Raw genomic sequence first — 18,523 nt, 5'->3', positions numbered from 1 at the left:
AGGCCATCCATCGATCATCAATGAGCAGCAATGAATCCCTTGCACCACATTGCAGCCTTCGAAAAATCATAATACACATTTACAGAAAAATAGTTGCCACAATATACTCTACCAATATAAAAAAAAAATGAAAGTTTTAAACGGAGGGGTTTAAGTAGTTTGGCGTTATCAAAGCAATACTCCTTTAAATGTGGCCACTATGAAGAGCATATTGCACAAGAAGGTACCTGAAAAACAGTTCAAAAATGTCTGAGTCTATTGTGAAAACAGAAATAAACAGATTATACGTAACACAGATGCAAACGTTTAGAACAAAAAACATGCCAGCCCAGCTCCATACCAGTTAAAACCTTCAAACAGTTATGTCCTCATCGTATATAATATTAATTCACAATTTCCATGCGGGGTTAAGAACCGCGGCATATTATTACTCAGACAATAAGAGCATAACCCATATTATGTCGAAAACTTTTTTAGATAAATGATCTTCCAAATTTAAAAGCAATTCATTAATTTATACTTTTCTCCACTTCCGCTAAAGATTATTTAGGGTACAATGGCAGGTCACTCAATGACGAGAAAGTGAGATATATACATAATCCAAGGATAACGACTAGACATAAAAAATAGACACACAAAGCAGGAAACAAAGATTTACCATAAAAACACGTTTATCGAAACAAGTATAAAACCCGGAGTTCACTAAAAAGCATAGAGCAGTTGTTCCGGTAGGGTAATCACCCTTTTCATAGACAAAGTGGGTGTACAGGGGCTGTAGAACGTTTAATTTGCTTCAAAATCCAAATTACCACCACATATACAGCGTTTTTTTTTAACTGCGTTTAATGAGTCGGAACAGTAAAAACTGACGACCACGGATGAGTTGCTTGAGAAACAATCTTTATAAAACTAGGCGGTGTTTCGTGCATAACAGTTTATATCACGTTTTTATTCTCTTGGTGTTATAGTTGTTTTTATCTTCAAATTAAATCACTGTTGTCTAGTAAATGTATGTTATTTGCTCTTTACAAGTGAACTCGTTCTTGCGTCCTTAATTTATATGAGAGATGAATGCATGGTTTCTTAAAAGTACAGATCCGCATGCAGGTAAGCCTTAGAATACGTAAATTTATGTCGATCGACCATTTCTTTTAACATTGGCAGTGCCTTAATTTGATATGTTATGACATTTAAATAACAGGTAATAATATATTGGCAATTGGCATGATCAATTATGTCACAGGACAGACTTGCCGCATTCATGAAACCAATAAGCAATTAATGTAATTTGTTTTTTTGTTTTTTTGTTTTTTTTTTGTTTTTTTTTAGCATGTACCAAACTGTGTTTTGTAGCTCGTTTCATTCGATTGTTATTACGGAAGTCTGTTTCAAATTTAGTAATTACGATGGTGACAATATTCGGTTAATAAAAGGCACTATAATGTATAATATCCCTAATAACTTAATTAAATATATTATTTACATTAATAAGTCTGTAATAGATATGGTTATAGTTCAATTTAGACTAATTATACTAAAAAGTCAGTTCACCATTATTATTAGGGCAGCTTATCTTCTATGGGCACGATTAAATATTTTGAACTTGCAAATTCATATTCCCAACAATTGGTTGGGAAATATATTGATTTTGCCCTATTCGCCTTTCTGTCGATCTGTCTGTTTTTTTGTGTCTGTTCGTCGAATTTTTGTAAATACTTGGACTATTACACCGAGTAGTATACTCCATCGAACGTTTAAATTGGCAACTCGAAAATTTCCTGTATCAAATAACAAACGTATGATTCATGGTATATTATTTAATGATGGCTAACAAAGAGGTAGAAATGATTTTTTTCTATTTTCAGATCTTAATTTTCTTGTTCCTGTCGTCTGTTTGTAATTTGCAAAAATAAATATTCATAATTTTAAAATGAATTATGTCAGACCTACTTTAACGTCTATAACGGTTTAAACAACATCAGAAGTCAAAAGGAATTTTGTGCTGGGAAACACATCTGCTTCAAATTCATGTTCATCTTTCCACCACCTGTGGTTATACTTGTCTGTAAGTTTACACAATTATGGATGTAAGTATCTGTTTTACGGTTTCAGATGATATACATATTGTAATACACGAACTTAACATTTACCAAACGCATTCATCTTTAGAGTTGCATAGTTATTTCGATACATAGCTCAATAAGGGATACATGTGGAAAAAAATAGAAGTAATTAATTCGAAAAGGATGCCTCTACACTCAGCTAATACGTGTGATTTACTGATAAAATTGCCTATTTTTATATGATAACTCACTTGTGAATGATTCATGTAATACAGCACAACAAGAGAAATCTTTTTAATTCATGTTTACTCAATATCTATTCAACAAAATTATAAATATAAATGATTTAAACATGTCCGAAACTAAGGTAAATGTGCTGATCATGTAAGTAAAGGAAAAAAAATCGGCTTATGTATGTTTTTATGTATGCCTCATATCTTCTTGCTGTTGTTATAAGTATTTAATTGTTTGCGGTTTCTTGTCCTTTCACGTTGGTTAATAAGTTTTCCTTTACTCGTTTGTCTACCCCGGACTTGACTTTTTATGAGCAACTCGGCGGGGGTTTCTGGAAAATCAAAAGAATGTAATCCAGGGTCAAAGACCAGACATGGAAAAAAGACATACACAACAAAGAACATAAAGTAACTAAAATCATACATACAAAGTAACAAAAGTAAATGAGCAACTCGGACTCCACTAAAAACTGGGAGCATGGACCAGGTGCACCGGTAGCGTAAGCGTCCTCTGCTTTTCTAGAAACACCCGCCGAGTTGCTCATAAAAAGTCAAGTCCAGGGTAGACAAACGAGGGAAGGAAAACTATGACCCGTTGAATAAATCAGTTCTCATGGTGCTGATGGATACACCATAACGATCCACGCAAATATGTAATTTGTGATAAAAAGAAGGCTACACATTTTTATTTTTGTAATTAAGTTGTTTTCTGGGTGTATATTATGAAATGTAAAATTATTATGTTCTTAGGAAATAATTTACATCGATAATCCATGGTCTTCAATGCATTTCAGTGACATTTACAGAGTTATCGCCTTCAATTTGAATTGTTCAATACCATCTATATTTTTTATCTCCTTTATATCTCAAAAACAAACACAATGACCCTTATTTTCTTTTTCTTTTGTTCTAGTATAGGGTATCTTAAACGATTTATTAACCCTTAGAAATCTATGTTAAGTAAAACAGAACAGTGATTGTCTTTATAGTAATTCAATTAAGAAATGCGCATTAAACGCTATTACTTATTATAACACGAGCAGGTCTTGAAGTAGTTAAATGTTTAAGACTTCCAGCCAACCTGTAATCACTGCACTTCACTATAACCATATGTTTTGCAGATAAGTATGTACTGGTGTGACTTTTCCTGACATTGAGTATATTTTTTTCAAGTCAAATAACGAAGTTGTTCGATGAATATATAATGGCATAGATGTCTGTATTCAGTAATCCCAGGTTTCAATCTTATCAGGTAAAGGTCATGCTTCTTAAATGATATTTTTTTTCAAGTTTTGAAGATGAAATTAGCTTGAAGCGGATTGATTTTAAAATTGTCAAATACCACGGAAATTAAAACTAAGAATTACTGGCGATTTGGCAGAACAAACTGAAATACAAAAATTTCTGCGTCCTAACCAGGAAATAATTGAAAATAGAACTCGTTAAAGGGAGAATTAGTTCATGACATCCGACTAAAGCCACACATATTTCAAACCTTTATTTCAAGTAGATGATGAATATTTGTTATAAAAGTATGAATGAAGAAGCAGAAAGACATGGTGGTTTTGTATAATTAAGTTTGATTAAAAAGAGTTCACATTTTACAAAAGGTTGTGTATCATTTGTGAGTAATTCATGTATTTTAAGTCAGACCCCCCCCCCCACTAAATTCACTTAAGAATATTGCGAAATTCAACATCGATCTATACAAGTCTTATTCAGAGATTGTTATTTAAATTACTCAAAACGCCATTAAACAAATTAAAAAAAAACTTTTTGGTCCAAAAGGATTTAGTACCCTCCTGTACCATCCAAGCGGCCCCCTAATTTTCGACATTCTCCAACTTGTAACTTACCTCAATAAAACCCAGATGTAGTTAGATTATGCTTTTTGTAAAATGATTTATTACAGCCTATCAAAACGGAGTAAATAAATCTACCATTTTATACCCGTTTATTTTATTTTATTTTTTACAACAATTATAGGTACCACATGCCATACCAATGTTTATTTTTTGGTATTGTCATAGCCGTACCTGTCGTGGTAAGTGATATTACCCTTTCAAACACAGAACTTTCAAGGCGGAATAAGTATGAAATTTTAGGTTTTCTTAGTGCACAACGGAATTGGAAACATGTATCAGGGTAAATCATCGGGATTACAAAACGTATGGCCAAACGATTGAATACAAAAATAACGTTTTGTAGGATTAGTTTATTTTAACTTTATGATGTTATGATGTGATAGCTTCTTTTCTATTGGGGATATAAACTTGTGCAAGTGGTTGAGTTGTGCTTAAAATAACACAATTACATAATAATGAAATGTTGATATTTAGATCAAAACTATATCATAATGCAACGCTTAGGTTTGATACCTAAGGTGATTATCCTCTTACTTTTATGGTACTTCTGAAATATATTTTCAGATAGTTTCAGTTACGAGCTGTTGTTGGTATTAACTGTTTATTTCTTAACGACATTAAGTTTTTAGCTGTTTGTGTAACAATCTACTATTGGAAATGTAATTAGTTGCATTTTTTTTTCTGAAATAGAGACATAGCGACATGGACCATTAAGCAAGTAACAATTTTATTGTTTTCTGCGTTTTGGAAAGAACAAATTACTTGCCTATGTATTACAAAATAACTGAAATTAAATTGAATTATCTAATGTTAAAAGCCTACGGTGGTGAGAAGTAGACAAATCTACAGAGGAACGTTTTGTCTTTTGTCTGAAACAAGATAAATATCATGTTAAAAACTTTTGGCATCATCATATAGTCCATGGGCTAGGAGAGTCCACCGTGCATCCCCACTCATCAACTTCATGGTGATTTTAGGTACCTTTATACTTCCCATTGCCGAATCAATTTGTTGCAAACGACTATTCTCGGATTCTTATTCAGTATAAGACTATATTTGTTCCCCATTGGGTCAAAAAGCCAAGACTTTTATGACTCAAATGCTTTTGCGTCTACGCCTTTCTGGGATAGCATGTGTGAACAAACTAAACACATTTAGGTATCAGTATGGCCCAATGTTTCAGCTTTACAATGGTATCAAGACAGAGAAATATGCCAATTACTTTTGGTATGGAAGAAAATATGAAATTCCGAAAAATCGCCATTTTATGAAAAACTCATTTTTGTCACATTGAAATTGAAAAATACGCGCCTGAAATGAGCATGTATGTTGAATTAAAACATTAAAACACAACTTTTATTTTACATCGATTATATGCTAAAAATTAACATTCATGTTGAGGCACTTTTTCCATGGGTAGGGGTGGCAATTTTTCACATATTTGGACTTGGAAAAGTTCAAATATTTATTACTTGAGCTCATTAGAAAGCTAAGATAATATATACATGTAATTGTATTTGAATTTAAAAAAGCTTATTTGAAGTACGTTATTTGAAAGAAATTGCTGATTATAGGCAAATAGAAGAAAATGTGAAATTCCGAAAATCCCCCCTTTTATGAAACTCATTATTGTCACATTGAAACATAAAAGAAGAAAATGCGCCCAAAATGAAAAGATATGTCTATTGTGCACCTTTTATATGCCATAAATTAACATTTTAGTTCATGTTGAGGCATTTTTTATCATGGGTAGAGGTGGCAATTTTTCACATAACTAGACTTGGAAAAGCTCCAATATTCGTTACTTGGGCTCAATTTGAGCTTAAGACAATATATTATTGTACCGTATCACACAAAACATTATTTAAAATACGATATTCTGAAAAAAAAGACAATATCGGGTGTTATAGAAGAAAATTCTTAAATTCTGAAAATTCCCATTTTTCCGATTTTATAGTAATTGTCACCCCAAAAGGAAAATGTAAGCTCCTGAATTGATCAGATATGTTGGGTTTATCATTATCTTAATTCTGAATGCCTAAAATATGACTTTTGTAATGTCAGTATGCTATGAATGAGAATTATGTTTTACACTGAGACCAGTTTTCTAGGGGTATGGGTAATATATGTAACATTTTTGAAAAAAATTTTTTCTTGAAAATGAGTTTTTCGTGGTTTATTAACGTAAGAAATTAGATTATATATCGAATGATACAAACTTTGAGACTTTTTAGTCGAGTAATAACTTGCAGAGTCAAATAAATATGACTTTTGACCGAGATATCGAAAATCCAGTTTTTAGTGGAGTCCAAGTTGCTCATTTACTTTTGTTACTTTGTATGTATGATTTTAGTTGCTTTGTGTTCTTGTTGTGTATGTCTGTTTTCCATGTCTGGTCTTTGTCCCTGGATTACATTCTTTTGATTACCGCTATAACCTTGGTTCCCTTGATTACTCTTTCAGATTCGAAAATCGCCAAAATTCATAAAAACCCCAGAGGTATTAATTATGAAAATACAAAACAGAAAATACCAAATAAGACTTTTTTTTATTGAAGTATTAATACTCTTTGATTTTCTTTGAGTTTTGATATTGAAAAAGATGTCGATTTAAACGATATTTCGGCCGGGTAAGGGTTCATATTTTTTTTACCCCAAAACCGTTAGCAACTTTCTTGGTACCATTTTAAAGCTGAGATATTGAGCCTATGCCAGTTTACTTCTTTCTGAAGAAAGAAGAAGTTCGTAGAATAAAAAAAAATAAAAAATTATTTAAGCTTCAATGAGGTATAAAAAGTAGCCAAAACATACAAAAGTGCTTCAGTTAATTTTTTGGCGACAAAAATATTTGTAAATGGAAGGTATAAGGGTATCTGAAAATCATATTTTGGTTGATGAGTTGGATGCACGGGGGATTATCTTATCCCACGTACTAATACATGCAACAAAAATGAAAATATAGTTTCTCGTCATTATTTCCTGTTATGCTCATGATCTGATTTAATGGAACAGCCTGTTAATATCACATATTCGCAATTGACGTTTCGACAATATAAAAACTGGATAACTCGTACCAGGACCTGTCAATTATACCAGAACAAATTGTGTCCAAAAATATTCAGCCCTCACTTCTACTGTCTTTGCGGCCCCGACATGGGTTATCTACCTCCTCCTGTAACAATCTACTATTGGCAATATCATTAATTTAACAATTTGCCTAAAATAGCGACAAGGACCATTAAGCAAGTAAAAAGTCTGCCGTTTTCCGCTTTTTCCAAAGAACAAATGTCTTGTGCATGTATTACAAAATGATTTAGCTTCTTCAACACTTTGTTCAGAATTGAAGTTTTAGTCTCATTTTTTTTTTCTGGCGTATTTGCGGCCCGTTTTATTTCACTATCAGGTGAGAAATATGGGTCCCTTCAAAACATAAACTCACTATAAGACATAATCAACCATCGAGATTCTTCATATATAATTAAATTACAAAAGATTGTTCAAACGCATATTGTGACGTCACGATCAACTGTTAAATACAGGCCAACTCAAGTATTTTATCAAAAAAACTCGAAGTGAGAAAAATATAAAAAAACCTGCTTTTCTCATACAAGATTGGTAAATGTCAGAGACCCTTGGGTAAAATAGTTCTAAAATTTGACGCAGCTCCATTAAAAGACGAATAAATCTTACATTCGGATACCTGGGATTTCTCTATATTGCAATTGTTCAGGTGTATATCTTGAACAGCTAAAAATAGAAATTTTCTTGTCTGTTTAATGAGAAAATCACATAACTTATTCCCTATAATATGGTAAACCTTGATTTTGATAAAGATATCGTAGATATAAAAAGTTCTTGTAGTTTTTCTTATAAAAATAAAAAAAATGCTTATTTGCATAAACCACTGCTGTTAAAGAAACTGTTTACAATGCAAAGTAATAAATTCATCTCTGCTCATATTACAATTTTTATTTTGTTTTGTGAGACACAAATGCAAACAAATCATTCCACCAACATTTTGATTGAGCATTGTTGAATATATTTTTTTTCGGGTTGACACTTAAATTACATTTTGATTCAGAAGACTATTATTTGATTCTGATAAACGAAGCATCATCGAAATTATTTGTTTAATTAAGGGAGGCACATACTTTGATTTTTGAATCACCTGTGGAGAGTCTTATCAACTGCCAAAAGTCAAAAAGAGTATGAAGTTAGAACTACCTGCTATACTATATGATAAAAACACCTTCTACATATGTCCCCAGTCATCGAAACAACTTAATGTTCTACGGTACTTGCTACAACATTTTTTATAATAATAATAGTAAATTTAGTATTTTCTTTTCTATTTTCTTGATTAACACGGTAGTTTTTACTTTACACGCTTTTACCATTTGTCATAAGACTTCCTGTTGATTTCTTTATTGACTCAGGTTACCGAAACGTCTTATTGAGTCACTGTCTGAAGTATTGTTTTCTTTATCATCTTTAAAACTTTAAACTTTAAACCCAATATAAAATTTGCCTCACTTTTAGGTTGAACTAATTTCTTTAATTTTTATGAATACATTTATACCGTATGAAATTAAACGAAAATATCAAGCAAAAGTGTATTTAATACAGTAATTTCTATTGTTTAGCAAAAACAGTCTTTGAATTATTAGTTAGCTTTTAATTGATTTTATTAATACAGTTTTTATAAAATAGAGTGCAGGATACTATTATTGGATAATGGTACTGGTCAGAATACCGTCATTTTATATGGGAACTGGTCAATAGTGATATAACACATAAAAGAAATAGGTATTGATGCGAGTAGGATGTTCCATGTCTGATTTCCGCCATTCACTTACTTCTATGTTGAAAAAACAAATTACACATGCATACATATACAACTCAACCTCAGTAATTATCGATTTGGAATTGGAAGCAAATTACATGCAATTACACTGTGACTTCCAAAAACATCTAATTTATTTTGATGTCAAAACTTGCAGTTATTCTATTCTATAAATTGGAAGTTGAATGACATACATTGGATAACTTCTATAAAGAAGAATTATAGTGCTACGTGATTACAAAAATTAATTTCCATTTCTAAGGCAAATACATTTATTGGGAGATAATATTTATCGTGAAAGAATTCAATAATTTTGTTCAACGAACTTTAAAAACAAATTTGGATTTTGAGATAAAAATGATAAAATCGTTTTATGTTCTACGCAAATTTTATGTTTTACTCAGCTATTTCCTCGACTTTATAAACCTTTGTTTCAAATACTTGTTTAATTTCTTTAAAATTGCTCCATTCATACAGGGGTACGTAGATTATGACTAAAAAAAGAAAATGCTCATCTAATACATGTATAAATATTACGCTGAAAATGTGTATCAATGACTGACTAATTATCAACTGCATTATACCTAATTGATTATAGAGATATAATTCAGAATAAGTTTGGCTCTCAAAGATATCTAGTGATTTAAAAGGATGCTCAGTGTATGCATGGTTTTCCTCAAAGAACAGATCCGCTTGCAGAAAGGCCTTAAGTTACGTAAGATTATGTTGACTGAAGAAGCATCATTTATCCAGTACGGGTTTCTTCTGCTTCATTTGTCCAGTACGGGTTTCTTCTGCTTCATTGTCCAGTATGGGTTTCTGTGTACCATTTGTTTTAACATTGACAGTGCCTGAACTTGATAGCTCCTGACATTTAAATAACAGGTTTTTATATATTAACATGCTCAATTATGTCTCAGAGATGAGTTGTTGTATTCCTGAAAATAATTACCAATTGGTGTATTTCTTTCTGTTTTAGGATGTGTTCAACTGTGTTTTGTAGCTAGTTTCATTCGATTGTTATAACGGCGACTTTTTTTTAAATTTCAAATTAAGTACTCTGGTAACACGTTTTGGTTAATAAACCCACTATTATGACCAATAAGCTAAAAAAATAATAATAATAATCACAAACATATTTTGCATTATTAAGTCTGTTATAAATTCGGTTATAATTCAATTTACACTAATCAGACAAAAAGTCTCAAATAGTAGTAGTCCTGTTTGTCTTCTTTGAACACCAGTTATCTTAAACTTGTAAAGTTATATTTCTCAACACATTGGTTTAGAAATATATTGATTTTGCCCTGTTGATCTCGATGTCTATCTGTGTGTCTGTTCGTCGTACATATGTTAATACTTGGAAATTATTACACCAAATTTCATGAAACAATGAAGGTTGTACGAAAATGATATAAACTTGTGAAAATATTACCAGAAATTAACGATCCACTACATTTTGTGAGTATTGTACTTCATTGAACTTCCAAATTGGGAACTCAATTTTTTTTTTATATTAAATCACTAACTTATGATTCATGTGGTATTGATATATGATGGCAAACAAAGAGGTAGAAATTACTTTTCTATTTTCAGATCTTAATGTTCTTGTTCCTATCATCTATTTGCAATTTGCAAAAAAAAAATAAAGAAAATACTCATCATCTTAAAACGAATTATCCCGGACCCACTTTAAAATCTAGAACTGTTTAAACAAAAATACTTTGCCATCTGCTTCAAATTAATTTTCCACTTTCCGCCACCTGTGACTATATGTGTCTGTAAGGTTACACAATTACGCATTTAAGTGTCTGTTTTACAGTTTCAGATGTTAAAGTACACGAACTCATTATTTACCAAAACGCACCCAGCTTTCGTTTTGCACTGTTATTACGTATCAAAACTTAATTGGCGGTACATACATGTATAAATAAACAACGATGGAAATAATTAATACGAAATGAATGCCATTATAATCAGCTTTAACGTGTGATTTACTGATAACATTGCCTTGTTTTACATAGTAATTCACTTTTTAAGAAGGTTCATGTAATACAGTACAATGTTAGAAACATTTTATTCATGTTTATGCAATATCTATACGACAAAATTATGAATTTTAAGGACTTCAACAAATTCCGACATCTAAGCAAATGTGTTTATAAAGTGAGTAAAGAAAGAATGTCAGCTTACGCTTAAATATGGTGTATTTTTTTTTTGTTGAGGCCTCACAAGGCAAAACTTGAACACAATGTTGATGTTGTTACAATATTATAAAGTAGGGTAATCAAACCAACGATAGAAATAAAACAATAAAAACAAAAGCAAATTATAGAAATCAAAGTTCATGTATAACATAGGAAAAATTAATATAAAGAATGGATATAACATAAAAAAACATTTTTGCGTATGATCAAATTTCTTGTTAATTTATGAAAGTAAAAATGAGAAAGATATATTACCTTTACGCACCTTTGAGACGAACATCCTAAAATAAAAATATACCCTATAGAATTTACAGAAATTCCTATTTTTTCATTATTATGATGTTAAAAAAATAATCACATGATATTGATACGGAAGTTTAACATTTAAGAATACTTCTATCATACAAGGAAAAAAATACATCGCTACAAACTCTTATTCTGCAATCCATCTAAGGGACAAGCGTATCTTCACATCCTCAATATCTCAAAAACAAGCACAATGACTCATATGTTTTCCTATTTCTCGTATGAACGATCTGAAAATCGTATGAAATCTTTGTTGTTTTAAAACAGAACACCGATTGTGCTTAAGATAATTCAATTAAGAAATACGCATTAAACACTGTTACTTTTCATAACACGAATAAGCCAACTTGTTATCAATCTTTAGCACTCAATACCGTCTGTTTTGCAGAGAAGTATTTACTTCCAATTTAAAAGTCTTTGGTATGACTCCCCCCCCCCTCCCCCCATCGTATCCACGACTGGTCACAGACAAGGCGAACACGCTACCCAAAGACCATCGAATTGGTGCATTTTCTCGTTAGGAGTGTAAAAGACTCAATCTTGCTCCTGTGAAAATTAAACGAACTCTGAAAGTTTATCATTCAGGTATGCGTAAGTTATATTTACACTGTCTAACGTTCAAACATTTATTCATTTATTCAATACTATATCTATTTAAATAATTGTGCATATTACTCTAATTAGTCTATTGATAGTTCAAATTATGTTATCAAAATAGTCTTAAATATATATTTTTGAGAAATATCTTTGATACCATGATGATACCTGTACATTTTGTCATCTAACTAAAACTACGTCACAATAGTTTTCAAATCGTTAAAGATAACGTTTTTGTATTAACATTGTCTTAACATAGAAATTTACGAACTATATTTAAAAGCAGACTTCGAAATGCCTAGGATTGCAATCTTATCGTATGACTTATTATGTAAAGTGGTTCTCCACCCTTCATGGGAAGAATTGGGATTGATATAACATGGAATGAGGACATATTTCTGAAAGAGTAATCAAGGGAACCAAGGTTATAGCGGTAATCAAAATAATGTAATCCAGGGACAAAGACCAGACATGGAAAACAGATATACACAACAAAGAACATAAAGTAACTAAAATCATACATACAAAGTAACAAAAGTAAATGAGCAACCCGGACTCAAGTAAAAACTGGGAGCATGGACCAGGTGCACCGGTAGGGTACGCGTCCTCTGTGTTTCTAGAAACACCCGTTGAGTTGCTAATAAAAAGTCAAGTCCGGGGTAGACAAACGAGGAAAGGTCAACTATGACCCGTTGAATAAATCAGTTTTCATGGTGCTGATGGATTCATCATAACGATCCACGAGTTCATGATGCCGACCATAAAACTTCTGTAGTGATGACTTCAATCTTGTAGCAACATAACCCTGTTCCAGAAGCCTATTTGTTACAGTTCTAGCGTAATTCAGGGACAAAGACCAGACATTGAAAACAGACATACACAACAAAGAACATAAAGTAACTAAAAATCATACATACAAAGTAACGAAAGAAAATGAACAACTCGGACTCCACTAAAAACTGCATGGACCAGGTGCACCGGTAGGATAAGCGTCCTCTGTTTTTCTAAAAACACCCTCCGAGTTGCTCATAAAGTGTTTAAACAAGTCTAGAGATGGTTTTTATGTTAGCTGCTAGTAGTCTCTTGTTTGTTCATTTGTGTAATGTATAATCAATTTCTTTATGTCTGTTTTCACATGGGACCTTTTCAAAAAAAGTTTTAGGTGTGTTTAATTGTGTAACACTATGGCTTGATTTCAAGGGGGATGGTTCTTTAACCCCAAAATATTGTTTTTTGCTTATCCCGATTCAGGTTTTCTAGCCTCTATATGTATTGTTTGGTTTTCACATTGAGGTTATTTTTATATTGTAGGAGTATAAAGGGACAACGTCTTCGCTGTACCCTTGTTAAATGTTGTATTGTGGGCCAGCACTGCAGTGTAATCGCTTTCCCGTCGTTCAATACCAATGGCTGGCTTTTAGCTGGTGTTTTTCATTCTGTTGGGATTGCTGTCTCTTTTACATAATCAGCATTTCCATTCTTGTTATATTTATCCGCGAAATAATTTCATTTTTTTTTCAACTGACCAATGGTGTAACTTAAGAACAATGTTTTCTTAATTAAAGGCTGTTCAGAAGAAAAACGTGGTTCAATGAAAAAAAAATGTAATTGTTTTGTTCCTATCTTGTAAGTTTAGAAAAAGAAAAATAATACGTGGTTAACTGAACAAAAATCACATTTTTTTCCTATTCATTCTGTTAAATGCTTCACATAAATCTCAAAGCAAATATTAGGTACGGTGGTTATCCTAGTGTTTTGAGTCGGCATCTGCAAAATTAGGAAAAACTAGGCGGAGACTGTTCATTTATTTACACTCCAATCACCTAGGTATATTACGTTCTATTCACATTTATACGAGTTTTTTTTATCTGAACATGCGCTATAAATTCAACACCCCTATATTAAAAGTACATGTATTTGTCATTTAAAAGTGAATATATTTTGTTTTTTTGTTTTTGTTTTTTGTTTTTTTGTTTTTTGTTTTTTTTAATAAAATTGATAAGTTTATAATTTCTAGGAACACTGGGAATAAGCATAAAACAAAACAGTATCTATAAAAAAAACTTTATGCGTCATTATAATGATCTTGTCCATAAAGAGTTGGAAATGGTATGGCTAATTAAAAATCAATAAATAAGATAATTGTCTTTGTTGGCTTATCAATTTTCAAGTAGGTAGTTTAAATGTCTAGAGCAATCTGTAATGTGACTGGAGATTTGAATGAACAATTAGCACCATATTTATGTGAAGATGGTCGATTTTGAAATTAAAACAAAGAAATCACTTTCCCCTCCCATGTTTATGGAAAAAATTGCTAAAATTAAAATAATTGAAATTAAATAAAACTGAATTGTCTAATGTTAAAATCCTACGGTGGTGCGAAATAGACAAATCCACAGGACACATTTTGTCTGAAACAAGACAAACGTAATCTTAAACACTTATGACATCATCATGCATGCAACAAAAATGAAAATATTGTTTCTTTTTATTATTCCCTGGTATGCTCAAGGTCTGATTTATTTGAACAGCCTGTTAATATCACATTCCCGCAATTGATTTTTCGACAATGGAAAAACTGGATGACTCATACTAGGAATTGTAAATATAATGAAATGCTTGGTCGCAACAAATTTACTCTTGCTTTATAAAGGCTTATGTACAGCATAGTTTTTTTCTATATGTATGGCATTTTAGTGCGCATTTTGCACTTTGCACTTAATATACATATTTACAACTTTATGTCTTTTCTGATTCCCTATGTTTTGGCAATGAAGACTTAATAATGATATTTTGTTTTGTAGACTGACCTGATTACGGGAGAACATTTTATTTTGCCAAACATTTACAGCACAAAGTAGTAACTACCATGTCGGCTGATGATCAACTATGTTTATATACGCTAATCGTTTGAATAGACAGTATAAAAATGTATAATTTAATCAAAGTTTATATCAGACCCAGCTTTTAGGAATTTTCTTACATGAACAATTGTATAGAAATATATTAATTATATGTATTCCATAAATAAAACACAGCCTCACATTTACGATACAAACAGCAAATGATGTGAATATGTAATGCATAACTGAACTGAAATGTACAAATCACCAAATTAAAGCAAAAGCAAAGGTATTAATCAAAGAGTTTATGAATACGGATCTGTTTCAAGACAAATGCCAAAGTTTTTCGATAAATTTATAATGGTATATGTACTGAGCAAACTCAGGTTTTAATCTTATCAGGTAAAGGTCAAAGATTCTTACATATATTTTATTCAGATTATGAACATAAAATTAGCCGATAGCGGGCTGATTTTATAATTGACAAATAAAACGAAAATTAAAACTAAAACCACGGATTGCCTGTGATTTTTGCAAACAAGCTAATATACGAAAATGTTCGCATACTAACCAGAAAGTAAACGAAATCATATCTCGAACAAGGGTGAAATAATGCATGTCATTCGACCAAAAGCCACAAAGATACTAAACCTTTACATCAAGTAGATGCTGAATATGTTTTATAAAAGTATGAATGGTGAAACAAATGGAAAGTGATGTTTTCATATTTATTTTAATTCAAAATGATTTCAAATATTACAGAAGGTTGAGTAATTCATGTATTTTAAACAAGGCAACTGTGATTATATCGCTTAAAACCCCTAAAATCATATAAAGGACATTTCAACATTTAAAATTGATTCATACAGGACTTATTCACATTTTCTTATGTTATCGAAATTACTTTAAACAATTTTTTTTCACTTCTCTGAAATACTGCATACAGATACAATAATAGTCCTCACCTATATCGTGTACGATACGCACGGCCCCATAATTTTGAACAATGTTATTCTCTCATATGTAACCTACTTAAATAAACCTCAAATAGGGTACAAGTATGCCTTTTCGTAAAATTAATTACAGCCTATAAAAATGAAGTTTATAAATCTACCATTTTATACCTGTTTATTTTTTTTATTTTTGACAATGATATTAGGTATTGTCATAGCCGTAGCAAATGCTATTCCCCTGCCAAACGAGAAGCATACAAGAAGGCAGAATAAGTGTGACATATCAGGTTTCTTAGTTTTAGTGTACAATTGAAATAGAAACAGTCATAATGGTAAATCATCGAAAATTCTAAAAATATAGCAAAAAGAGTGATAACAAAAACATACGTTTTGTAGATTAACTAATTTAAACTTCATCATGTTATGATGTTTTAGCTATTTTACTTTGGGGGCGATATAAACACGTGCAACGTGGTTAAGTTGTGCTTAAAATAACACAGTTACATAATAATGATATGTTGATATTTAGATCAAAACTATATCATAATGCAACACTTAGATTTGATACCTAAGGTGATTATCCTTTTAGATTTATTGTACTTCTAAGACTCTAAAATAGATTTTAATAGTTAGTAGCTGTTTTTGGTATTGACGTTTTATTTTTTAACGACAAAAAGTGTAACAATTTACTATTGGCAATGTAATTGTTCTTTTTTTTTGTTTTGTTTTGTTTTTGTTTTTTTTTTTTTTTCGAAATAGAGACAAGAACCATTAAACAAGTACAAATTCTACAGTTTTCTGTTTTTCCGAAATAATAAATGAGTTGTGCATGCATTACAAAATGATTTAGCGTCATCATCACTATTTTCAGAATTAATGTTTTAGTTTCATTATTTTCTGGCCTATTAGAAGCGATAATTCACATTTAATGCTTTTTTTAAGAATACAATATCTAAGATCTGGGTCACCCGAGGGTATATTTATTAGTTCTTTAGATAACTATTATACCAAGAGTATCTGAAAATTTCCAGGCTTGCATGAGAAAAGCTGGTCTTTTTCGCACTTCCAGGTTGTTTTCTGATTATTCAAATGTTTGAATATGGTACAACTGATCATGACCTATCATTGTGGCCAATGTATCATCACAATCAAGTGTGAAAGAGTAATCAAGGGAACCAAGGTTATAGCGGTAATCAAATGAATGTAATCCAGGGACAAAGACAAGACGTGGGAAACCGACATACACAACAAAGAACACGAAGTAACTAAAATCATTCATACAAAGTAACAAAAGTGAATGAGCAACTCGGACTCCACTAAAAACTGGGAGCATGGACCAGATGCACCGGTAGGGTAAGCGTCCTCTGCTTTTCTAGAAACACCCGCCGAGTTGCTCATAAAAAGTTTCGTTTCGCTTTGTCGGTCACAAAAATACAATCTTGTCTCCATATATATTTAAACAATCCATTTCATCAGATGAAGCAAGCATTACAAGACAATCAGGTTATCAAAACAGATGCCTTTTGCATGCGTCTTGATGATAAAATAATGGTACGCTGTATTCTCCTACAGAATTTGTTTCGGGTAATTATTCAAATATATGGTATTTGGGAAATGTTAGATAGAAGGAGTTGGAAATAGAGGATAAAAATTCCAGTTGCAGGATGTCACTTTTAAATGCGGAGGATGGGGACATCGAATAAATAATCCTTATTAAAAGAATACATTCAAATGTTAAAGAATCTTGCAAAAGGGATTTAAAATTATAAGGCAATAAATTTAGAAAAAAAGTAGGACTCAGTGTGAAATTGAATGAAAGCAATGGGGACTAAGTGGGCTATTGTGTTAATGGGACGTAAATGTAATGGTTGAGTAAAAGAGAAGGTACAATAAGGGCCATTTTTGGTCCCCTCTTCAAATAACTTTATACTTTCCATATTAAAGTCAAGGTATAGTAGCCCTACAAAATGACAATTTCTTCTTGTTTATGAAAATCTTTAGTTGCCTAGCAACGGATTTTAATGTATACCATGATACTTCAGAAAAATCCTTCTTGATTTTAGATATTGGATAATATCAAACTCGTTTCTTTTTCGCATAGCAACCATTCATGTTCATGGCAACCAGCAATCATTTCTTTCATGCTTTTTTTAAATATATTTTTATTGAGTGTTAAACAATATATTTTTATTACATCAGTAAAATAGTATAAGCTCCTAATTACTTTGTCAAAACACTATTTCTATGAACAAGGTGTTCCATGGTTACCAAAAAAATTACATAGCAACCTCTAATTATCATAGGAACGAACCATTATTGTGATATTTTTTTCCGACAAAATGTGCATGTTTTATCAAATGGCCATTTTAAAACCTCATTGATGTTGATACATAACAAGTATCGGTCAATCGCTTTAATGTATTTTGATGATAAAAATGTCCATCACTCTCTGTTTCAAGCGATTGCATATCTCTAGCATTGGTATGTCTAAAAAGATATAAAAACGGAAGACCATGATTTTTCACCACATTTATTCCCCGTAAAAAATATCCTTTGACCATTTCTATGTCGCGTTTAAATATATCATGCTAAAAAACTACCAGATTATGGATTC

At 31.4% G+C, this 18,523-nt stretch overlaps 1 long non-coding RNA gene across 1 annotated transcript; it reads left to right on the top strand.

Moving 5' to 3' along the window:
- The first annotated feature begins 970 nt into the window (after positions 1-970).
- On the top strand, positions 971-16,786 carry LOC148596976 (uncharacterized). The gene is made up of 5 exons (XR_015919119.1): positions 971-1,107; positions 1,866-2,087; positions 3,418-3,548; positions 4,283-4,340; positions 14,918-16,786. It is a non-coding gene; the product is annotated as an uncharacterized LOC148596976 (long non-coding RNA).
- Positions 16,787-18,523: the final 1,737 nt, after the last annotated feature.

The sequence above is a fragment of the Perna viridis genome, chromosome 15 (assembly GCF_037379345.1).
Source record: "Perna viridis isolate PV_CMFRI_1.1 ecotype Kerala chromosome 15, ASM3737934v1, whole genome shotgun sequence".
Taxonomy (NCBI): Eukaryota; Metazoa; Mollusca; class Bivalvia; order Mytilida; family Mytilidae; genus Perna; species Perna viridis.
This window is presented reverse-complemented; position numbering and strand designations above follow the sequence as displayed.